Genomic DNA, 8,969 nt, shown 5'->3' with positions numbered 1-8,969 from the left:
ATATGCGCGCGCAGGTATGTATCTACTGGTGGGTTCATGGGAGGATGTCTAGGAAACTGTCAAATGTCTTGTGGGACAGGTTAAGTCTGAGTAAATCACCTTTCACTTAGAGCAGCTGTGAGGATGTGAGTGCGAGCTGGTGACCACGTCTTAGATCTGGCAAGACTGATTTCTGGATATGAGTGGGCGTGAGCTTGAGTTTGGGTAGTGTTGGTGCAGATGTGGCTGTGTCTATGCAATGGGTCTGGGGGGGGGCACGGAGTTGAGGGTTGTGCAGGGTATGACCGAGTGTGCAAATGTTTCAGATGGTTGTGGCACCCGGTGCATGCTCAAACAGTATTGCTGAGCATGGGCAAGCAGCCATCTACTTAAGTCTGTTCTAGGTGTGAATGCTGCTCTCCAATGCTTTGTGTGTGTAGGAATGCATATTGAAGCTCTTCCATGCAGGCTTCACATGAGGGCCCCACTCAAATCTCCTGGCTTTCGGCACTGGTTAATTTAGCTCTGGGCCAGTGCTTCAAAGAAAAGTTCCAGACCCTTTCCCACAGAGATGCTCTACCGCTTCCCCATCACCAGCCCGGCCTGGTTTGCTTACCCAGGGCCTTCCTAGTCCCAAAGCTGTGCCAGCCCCCACAAGCAAAGAATCTGGGCCCAAATCCACGCCCATCACTCACTTTGCAGCCTCATCTACCCCCTGCCGGGTGTTGCCCGCTGGCTCTGGAAATAGGGGCTGGCACCTGCAGAGGGCTGGGAGCCCTTTTTCCTCTCCCCCCTCCTCGTGATCCATGTCCCCCAACTCCAGCACTGGCTTTGTGTGCTGAGACTGCTGTGCTCTCCGTGGGGTCTTCCGGCCTGTCTGCCCCGTAAGTGCCACTGTTCCTGTTTCTCCTCCATGTCCTCATGGCGCCTTGCCCTAGACATTCCTTCAGTCTGCTTTTCTGGCGCTTCCTCCCTCCCTGCCTTCCTCCCTCCCCTGCTCCATCCCTTCTCACACTTTCTTCTCCTACTTTTTTCTCCTTGCGCTTCTGGCCATACTTCTGAGGGTCTCTGAAGGTTCAAATCGGGGCTGGGGTAGGGTGGGGTTATAGGCTCTTAGGATGGTCCTCTACTTTGGGAAATCCTCTTATCATCCTTCCTTTGAGCCAGCAGGAGGATCTAGTGGTGTTGGGTGGGAGTGTGAGAGGGGAGGGTCAGGAACACTGGGCTCTTCTCTAAGTAAGTGTCTCCAACACCTTAATCCTCACCAGATGCTGTGATTCAATGAAACCCTGAGCTTCTTCTCAGGTCACTTGGTCGTTAATTTCAGTAGTCATGGGTGTGTGTGTGTGTGAGAGAGAGATGGTAGTATAGCCGTGTGTGTGTGTGTGTGTGTGTGTGTGTGTGTGTGTGTGTGTGTGAGAGAGAGAGAGAGAGAGAGAGAGAGAGAGAGAGAGAGAGTTGGTAGAATAACTCTGTGTGTGAGAGGTGGAAAAAGCAAAACAAACAAACCATAGGGCACATCTGATGAGCCACACACTGTGCTAGGTGACATGAACAGGGTGCGCATAGACCCTTGTCCACAAGGGTGTGTAAGGGAGGCGGGTGTGCAAGCAAATACTGATGCTTGTCATCCAGGAGGCGGGAGAGGCCCAGCGGGGGGTGGGGTGGGGTGTGAGAGCCTGGGGAAGGTGTGAGAGAGGTCCTCAGGTGTATTGAAACATTTTCTTGTTCACAAAAGAAAGAAAGAAAGAGCAAACATATTCTCCCCTCTTCTTGTCCTCCCTCACTGGAGATTAAACCTAGGACTCTGCATGTTCCAAGGGAGTGTGCTCTGTAACTGAGGTGTATCCCAGCCTAGCGTTTTCTTTTTTCCACTTATAAATACTTGCTCAGTGTAGAATGCTTAGAAGGCCCAGAAAAGCTCAAAGGAAAATGAAACTAAACCGAAATCCAAATTGACTGTTTTGGGAGACACGTTCCTACTATGTATCCTAGACTGACCTAAAACCGGCTGTACCGTTCAGTTTAGTTTGGGTCCTCTTGCCTCAGCGTTTGGAGTGTTGGAATTATGGGTATGTACTGTCCTATTTGACCCAAATAAAACTTTTAAAGAAAACTTCCGGGTGGTAGAGACGGCTTAGCGTTTAAGAGCACTGGTTGATCTGCCAGAGGACTGGGGTTCCATTCCCGGCAGCCACAGGGTGGCTTAAAACTGTCTGTGATTCCAGTCCCAGGGGATTAGACGCCCTCTTCTGGCCTCCTTGGGCACTGCCTGTACATGGTGCACAGATACATGTGCAAGCAAAACACATTTACACATAAAATAAAAATAAAGTCTATAAAGTAAAAAAAAATAAAGATTTCAGAGAACCCTGACAGATTGTGGAGTTTTGATTTTTTTATTAATTTATTAATTTGTTATTTAGGCAGATTCTCACTATGTTGCCCTGGCTGGTTTGGGACTTTTTATGGAGACCAGACTGGCTTTGAACTCACAGAGATCCACTTGCCTCTATCTCCCAAATGCTGGGATTAAAGGTGTGTGTCACCACACCGGGCAAGAGATGGCAGAATGTTCTGAAGCAACTGTGGTGATGGTGGAAGAGACCAGGCGCAGCAGAGTTTGGAGAGACCATTCCAGGCAGAGACAGGGGCCATCAGTCCAGAGAGCAGTGTGCAGTTTCCTCTGTACAAATCTGCTGCTGCAGTGGAAGGCTGAGGCCCTGTGTGCTGGCCGAGGGGGAGCTTTCCTCTTCAGGGGAACTGTGGGTGAGGAGCCAGTGAAGGGCAGTAAGCAGGTGAATGCTGTGGTCATATTTCCCACTTTAGATGATTCTGAAGGATGGGTTAGACGTGGTTGGGACCTAAGCAGAAAGATCAGTCAAGAAACCACCGAGAAAAGGCCATGGAAGGTGACCAGTGGGTGTGTAATGGAAGAGGGAGGGAGGAAATAAGGGAAGACGGAATGAATAGGAACGGAAGCTGGCTGGAAGTGGGGATAGGGATGGGAGAGAAAAGGGAGCCAGGAGTGAAGCCCGGGCCTTTAGCTTAGTCAGTCACGAAGCCCACGGTGCTGTTTGTTAACGTGGGAAACTGAGCAGAGAAGGATTAGGCAGAGGCTGAGGGAGTCCTGAGTCTGGTTTTGAATATGTTGAGTGAGAGAGGGAATCACCGTGTAGGAATGTCCAGTCAGCGCTGGGTCACAGGCTCTGGAGCTGTGAGTGCAGATCTGGGACTTACAGTTCATCTCTGCACTAGTCAACAGATGTCCACTGAGCATCGGTGACAGGTCGGGCTGGGGTGGCTGTGGTGAATGAGACAACCTGCCCTGTTCCCTTGTGAGGCTCCTAGCCATCCATGAGTAAGTGCTGTTTGAAAGCATGGGGACACTTCACAGAAGGAGAGAAGGGGGGCACTAATGAACCAGTGTCAACAGGCAGTGTGGGAACCAAAGCGTCTCTCTCACATGACGGAAGGCCAGGAGGCCAAAGCTGGCTGCCTGTGTCCTGCCGTTCCTGTTCTCCGGTTCTGCTCCTTCAACGTGCTATGGCTTCTCAGGTCTGACTGTGAGGTAGCCAGGCTGCCTGATGCCTTGCTCCCACTCATGGAGTTGAGGAGGACACATTGAACAAAAATGCTTCTGTCTGATGCACAGATCCTTCTCTAACCCCTGACACGGAAGGAAGCCAAGGCGCCTGGCTATGGCCTTCAAAGCTTTCTATGATCTGGCTCTCCTTGGCCTCTGTCTTGTATAAGTCAAGCCATCCAGGCCTCATAACTCTTTTCCAAACCAACTCTCAAGCCCTCAGCAACCTCACTCCCTCCAGCTTCCAGATTTTTACATTCTTTCCCTTGAAACAATCTCTCTCCGAATCAGCCCATGACCTGACTTAAGGGGCTCCCATCTAGGAGTTTTCCCTGTGCCTCTGAAAGCCTGCATGGCTGAGGACTGAACCCAGGGCCTTGTGCTTGCTAGGTAAGCGCTCTACCACTGAGCTAAATCCCCAACCCCTGCATGGACCTTCTTATGGTCCTGTGCACTGGTCTGAATGCCTGTGTGTCATCTGCAACCCGTGTGGAAATCTTGACCCTCACAGAGATTATGTTAGCAGGTAAAGTTGTTGGAAAGTGATTAGGTCATAGGGCAAAACCTTCATGAGAGAGACTCCTGCTTAACTGGTCCCTTCCACCATTTAAGGACACAGTAAGACGTTGCCATCTGTGAAGAAACAGGTTCTTACTAGCCACAAGCTGCTGGTACCTTGACCTTGTAGTTTCCAGTTTCACAACTTTGAGAAAAACATTTTTTGCTTTTTTATTTTTTTTTTTTATTTTTTTTTTTTTGGCTTTTTGAGACAGGGTTTCTCTGTGTAGCTTTGCACCTTTCCTGGAGCTCACTTGGTAGCCCAGGCTGGCCTCGAACTCACAGAGATCCGCCTGGCTCTGCCTCCCGAGTGCTGGGATTAAAGGCGTGCGCCACCAACGCCCGGCGCTTTTTTATTTTTTAAAGGCTATATTTGTTTATTTATTTATTGAGACAGGGTCTCATGTTGCTCAGGTTGGCTTCAAACATCTGGTATCGACTAGGTTGACCTTGAATTTCTGATTCTCCTCCTATCAATTACAAGCATGCACCACCACACCTAGTTTTTTATGGTGCTGGGAACTGAACCTGGGTCTTTGTGCACACTAGGCAAACGCTCTATCAGTTGAGCTATATTCCCAGCCCTCAATTTTTGTTTATAAGATCCTGAGTTTGTGGCATTTTGTTATAATACCCTGAATAAATGAACGTTTCTCTTTAGGAAGGTCTGAGTAGCTCATACAGTGACTGTCTTTTTCCAAGTCTGTCTTTACCTCTAGGCAAAGAAATCCTCTGGTAGGGCTTGGGTTTGTTCCCTCTATGGTTCCTGGCACATATGGGGCATTCAGAGTCATAGGTGGTGGGGTAGGGTAGGCTGGTAGGAGAACAGGCTGCAGTTGGTTGAGGCTGGGTGTTGGGCTGGGCTGGTATCGGGTTGGCTGATGTAGGAGACTCAGTGTTTGGGCAAGGACAGGGCTGTTGTGGAGAAGGCACCGGTGAAGAGGTGGGTTGAGTACAGTGTGGAGTTGGTGTTGGTGTAGTGATGGGTGTCTGGGGTGCCATGCTAGAAAGAAATGCAATGTTAAGAGGCAAACAAGGTAAAGGAAACAGGGTGCTAGTTGTTGGGGGCAGGTGAGTGAGGACGGGATGAGGGGGAGAGCACTGGAATCAGGAACATAAGAGGGCCTTTGAGACCTCTCCAGGGTTCTGACTTTTAATGCTGCTGATCCAGCGCTTCCGCAGTAGCCAGCTTCTCCCCAGAAGGAAAGGAGAGGAGAGGTCCCGGGGAGAAGAACCTGAGAGGGTGAAGAAGGATTTTCATTATGAAGTTAATTAGCTTCAGAGCCACTGCACCTTTCAGGACGAGGAATTAGAGGGATTTAATTGCTTTATCAGCCTTCCCTTTGATTTTCAGCAATCAGGCCGATTCCATTTAATTTAACTGCCACAGACGAGGAGAAAATTGATGCGCTCACCTGCCTCGGAGCAGAAAGAGAGAGAGAGAGAGTGGGGAAGAGGGAGAGGGGGAGCCAGAGAGACTGGCAAACACAGAGTCTGCAGATTAATGAAAACCAACAGCATTTGCTCACAATTGGAGATGAAGTGTGCCCTCGAGGTGTTTGGAGCTGTGGATGTGGGGCTCTGTGTGCTTGTGTGCTCAGCTATGTGGGAGTTTGTGACGAGGCATGTTTGTGTGGGTGTGACTGTGGGTGATTTGGTTGATGTGGAGGTGGGTATGTGGGTGAATGGGTATTTGGTTGTAGATATGTGACGTTAGAGGCATATGATTGGCTGTCAGAGACTCCTTGTAGACCGCAACGAGAGTGTGAGAGAGGATGGCTGTCATAGCTCATGGAACTATGAATAACATAGTGACTATATGTGTGTCATCGCGTGGGCAAGAGCTACCCCGTGTGTGAGCTGCACAGGCATTAGTTCATTAGTTCAGGAAGCCCGGGATGAGCCTCTGCCAGAGCCAGGCGGAGAGCTGCGGGGGCAGATGATGGAGACAGGGTCCCTGCATGCAAGGCTACAGTGCAGCAGAGGAGGCTGGGAAATAATATCACGGCTGTAGCACAGACTGTGTGGATTGCTCTGGTGGCACCATTCTGGAAGCTCTCGGAAGAGATCGTTAAAAGACGACAGTGTCTGAGTAGAGAAAGGATTGCTAGGCATGGGGAACAGGGTAGGCACTGTGGCCAGATCCAACAGTATATGTAGCATGACAGGAAGCTGGGGATCTCAGGAGGGCAGAAAGGACTCTAGATCAGTGGTTCTCAACCTTCCTAGTGGTGTGACCTTCTAACACAGTTCCTCGTGTTGTGGTGACCCCCAACCATAAAATTATTCCTGTTGCTACTTCATAACTGTAATTTTGCTACTGTTATGAATCATAATATAAACATCTGATATGCAGGATATCTGATATGTGACTCCTGAAGGGGTCGAGACCCACAGGTTGAGAACCACTGTTATGGCTTGTGCTGAAAAATGTGGATTTTGAATGGGAAGTAACTCTCAGATATGTATGTTAGAAAGATGGGTTTGAGCTGGGTGATGGTGGCTCACACCTTTAATCTCAGCACTCAGAGGGCAGATGCAGGCGGATTTCTGAGTCCGAGGCTAGCCTGGTCTACAGAGAGAGAGAGAGTTCCAGAACAGTCAGGGTGACACAGAGAAACCCTTTCTCAAAAAACCAAAAGCAATGAAAATAACTAAAAAAGGGATGGATTTGACTTCTGGATGGAGGGGACTGGGGAAGCAAGCTGGAGGCAGGTTCTCAAGGATGCAGGGCAGAAGTGTGGCAGCCTGAGCAAAGAGGGAAGAGAGGCCAGGCTGGGTAAGATGAGCAGGATTTGGGGAGGGGCTAAGGAGAAACACGTGTTAGAGGATTCTAATCAGAGAACTAGTAAGGGGTTCCTCAAAGGAGCACACTGGAGCAAAGGCATGCCAGCTCAGCCTTGAACACATGCAGTCTAAGTTACTAGGACCTTAGAGTTGCCTTATCCATTGAGCAACTAAATAAGGGCTGGCATTCAGCAGAGGGAACAAGCCTGCATGCCTAGGGGCAGAGGAGTGTGTGTGGATCAAGAAAAAAAATGAAACCGGCGTGTAGCTCTGTGGTGGAGCACGTGCTAACATGTCTGAGGCCCTGGGTTCCATCCCCAACTCTGCAAACAAAACAAACAAATCCAAAACCAAAGCCCAAACCCAACACAAACCAAGTCCCAAACCCAAGAGTATCCGGGGCAGATCATGGTGGTACATGTCTGTGTTTCTGAGGAGGCTGAGGAAGGAAGATTGTGGACTTCTGGGGGTCGGGAAGAAAAGAAAGGGCCAGAAAGATGGCTCTGTGGGTAAAAGCATTTGCTACCAAGCCAGATGATCCGAGTTCAACCCCCAGACTCACACGGAAGAAGGAGAGAACCAATTCTGGAGAGCTGTCTTCTAACTTCCACAGGTACACTATGACATACACACCCTCACACAATCAATCAGTCAATCATCAATCAAAGTTAAAAAACATCTAAAGAAGAAAGGAGGAGTTGGAGAGATGGCTCAGTGGTTAAAAACATTTATTGCTCTTGCAGAGGACTGGGTTCTGTTCCCAGAACTCACACCAGGTGGTTCATAACTATTATAACTCCAGTTCCAGGGAATCTGATGCCCTCTCCTGGCTTCTGCAGGTACCTCGCCCATGGTGCACATAAACTCATGCACACACACACACACACACACACACACACACACACACTACATACACATTAAATAAGTAAATAAATCTTTTTAAAAAAAGACAAGAAAAGAGAGTCTGGGGTCATAGCATGGTTGGTAGAGTGCTTGCTTAGTACACAAAGCCCCACTTTTAATCTCTGGGTCCTCATTAAAAGCAGGGTGGGAGGGGTTGTGGCAGCACGTGCCTAGCATTTGGGATGTAGAAACAGGTGGGTGAGAAGTTCATGGTCATCCTTAGCTACACAACAAGTTCGAGGCCAGCTTGGACCACCTGAGACCTTGTTTCAAAAAACCAACAAACAAAAAGATAAAAGTCAAGGACTAAACCCTGGGTCACTTGTGGATATGTGAGTGGAAGAAGAAAAAGGAATCGGGGAAGATGCTGCTGAACCAGAGCAGCACAGAGACAAACTGAAAAACTAAAATAGGGGGGAGGTTGGGTTCAGTTTTTAGAGTTCTAGAGTTAATTTGCTGTGAGAAATCCACGAACCAGCGTCCACCGGCTGAGATAGAACGCTGAGCTCCCAGCATGCATTAAGGCCCGAGGATAAGTTTGGGACAGAATCTGGCACCGCTGGTGTTCAGGATGAGTGGGAGGTATGGATGATGAGATTAGAAAGGTGAGCTGGGCGGGTCAGGGCTTTGAACATCAAGCCACAGGTCATCAAAAGCACTTTAACTTAGACCAGGCACCAGCGACTATCTTCAAGAAGGATTGTGACTGGCCAAATTTTAGCAATCACTCCATGTTTGATTGTCTCTGAAACCGGAGCTGGAGAGTTGGACTTGGGTAAAGGCAGTTTATTTGGGAGGTGACTCCAGGGAGCAGGGATAAAGAGCAAAGCAGAAGAAAGCTGGGTACCACCGCAGACAACTGAAGGGCAACTGTTAGGGACCCTCTGAGGAAGCATGCAGGCTGAACTTGAGAACTGTCCCTTTACAGGACAGGAATCTGGGCCTTCACCTACTGAGTTAGGTCTCCACTTGAAGGTTGCTGTCAGAGCCTCGTCATGTCTTTTCCTGGGCTAGCTGTACCGATCCTGAAGGAGGCTGGGAGGCAGAGCTGCTAGGACCAATGGAAGACCCTGCTACACTGAGACAGACACTTAAGAAGTAGATAAAGGGGCTGGAACAACGGCTCGGTCATTTAGAGCATGTCTTGCTCTTGCAG

Source organism: Peromyscus maniculatus, chromosome 1, assembly GCF_049852395.1.
Source record: "Peromyscus maniculatus bairdii isolate BWxNUB_F1_BW_parent chromosome 1, HU_Pman_BW_mat_3.1, whole genome shotgun sequence".
Taxonomy (NCBI): Eukaryota; Metazoa; Chordata; class Mammalia; order Rodentia; family Cricetidae; genus Peromyscus; species Peromyscus maniculatus.
The sequence above is the reverse complement of the archived record's forward strand: the minus strand, read 5'-3'. Positions refer to the sequence as shown.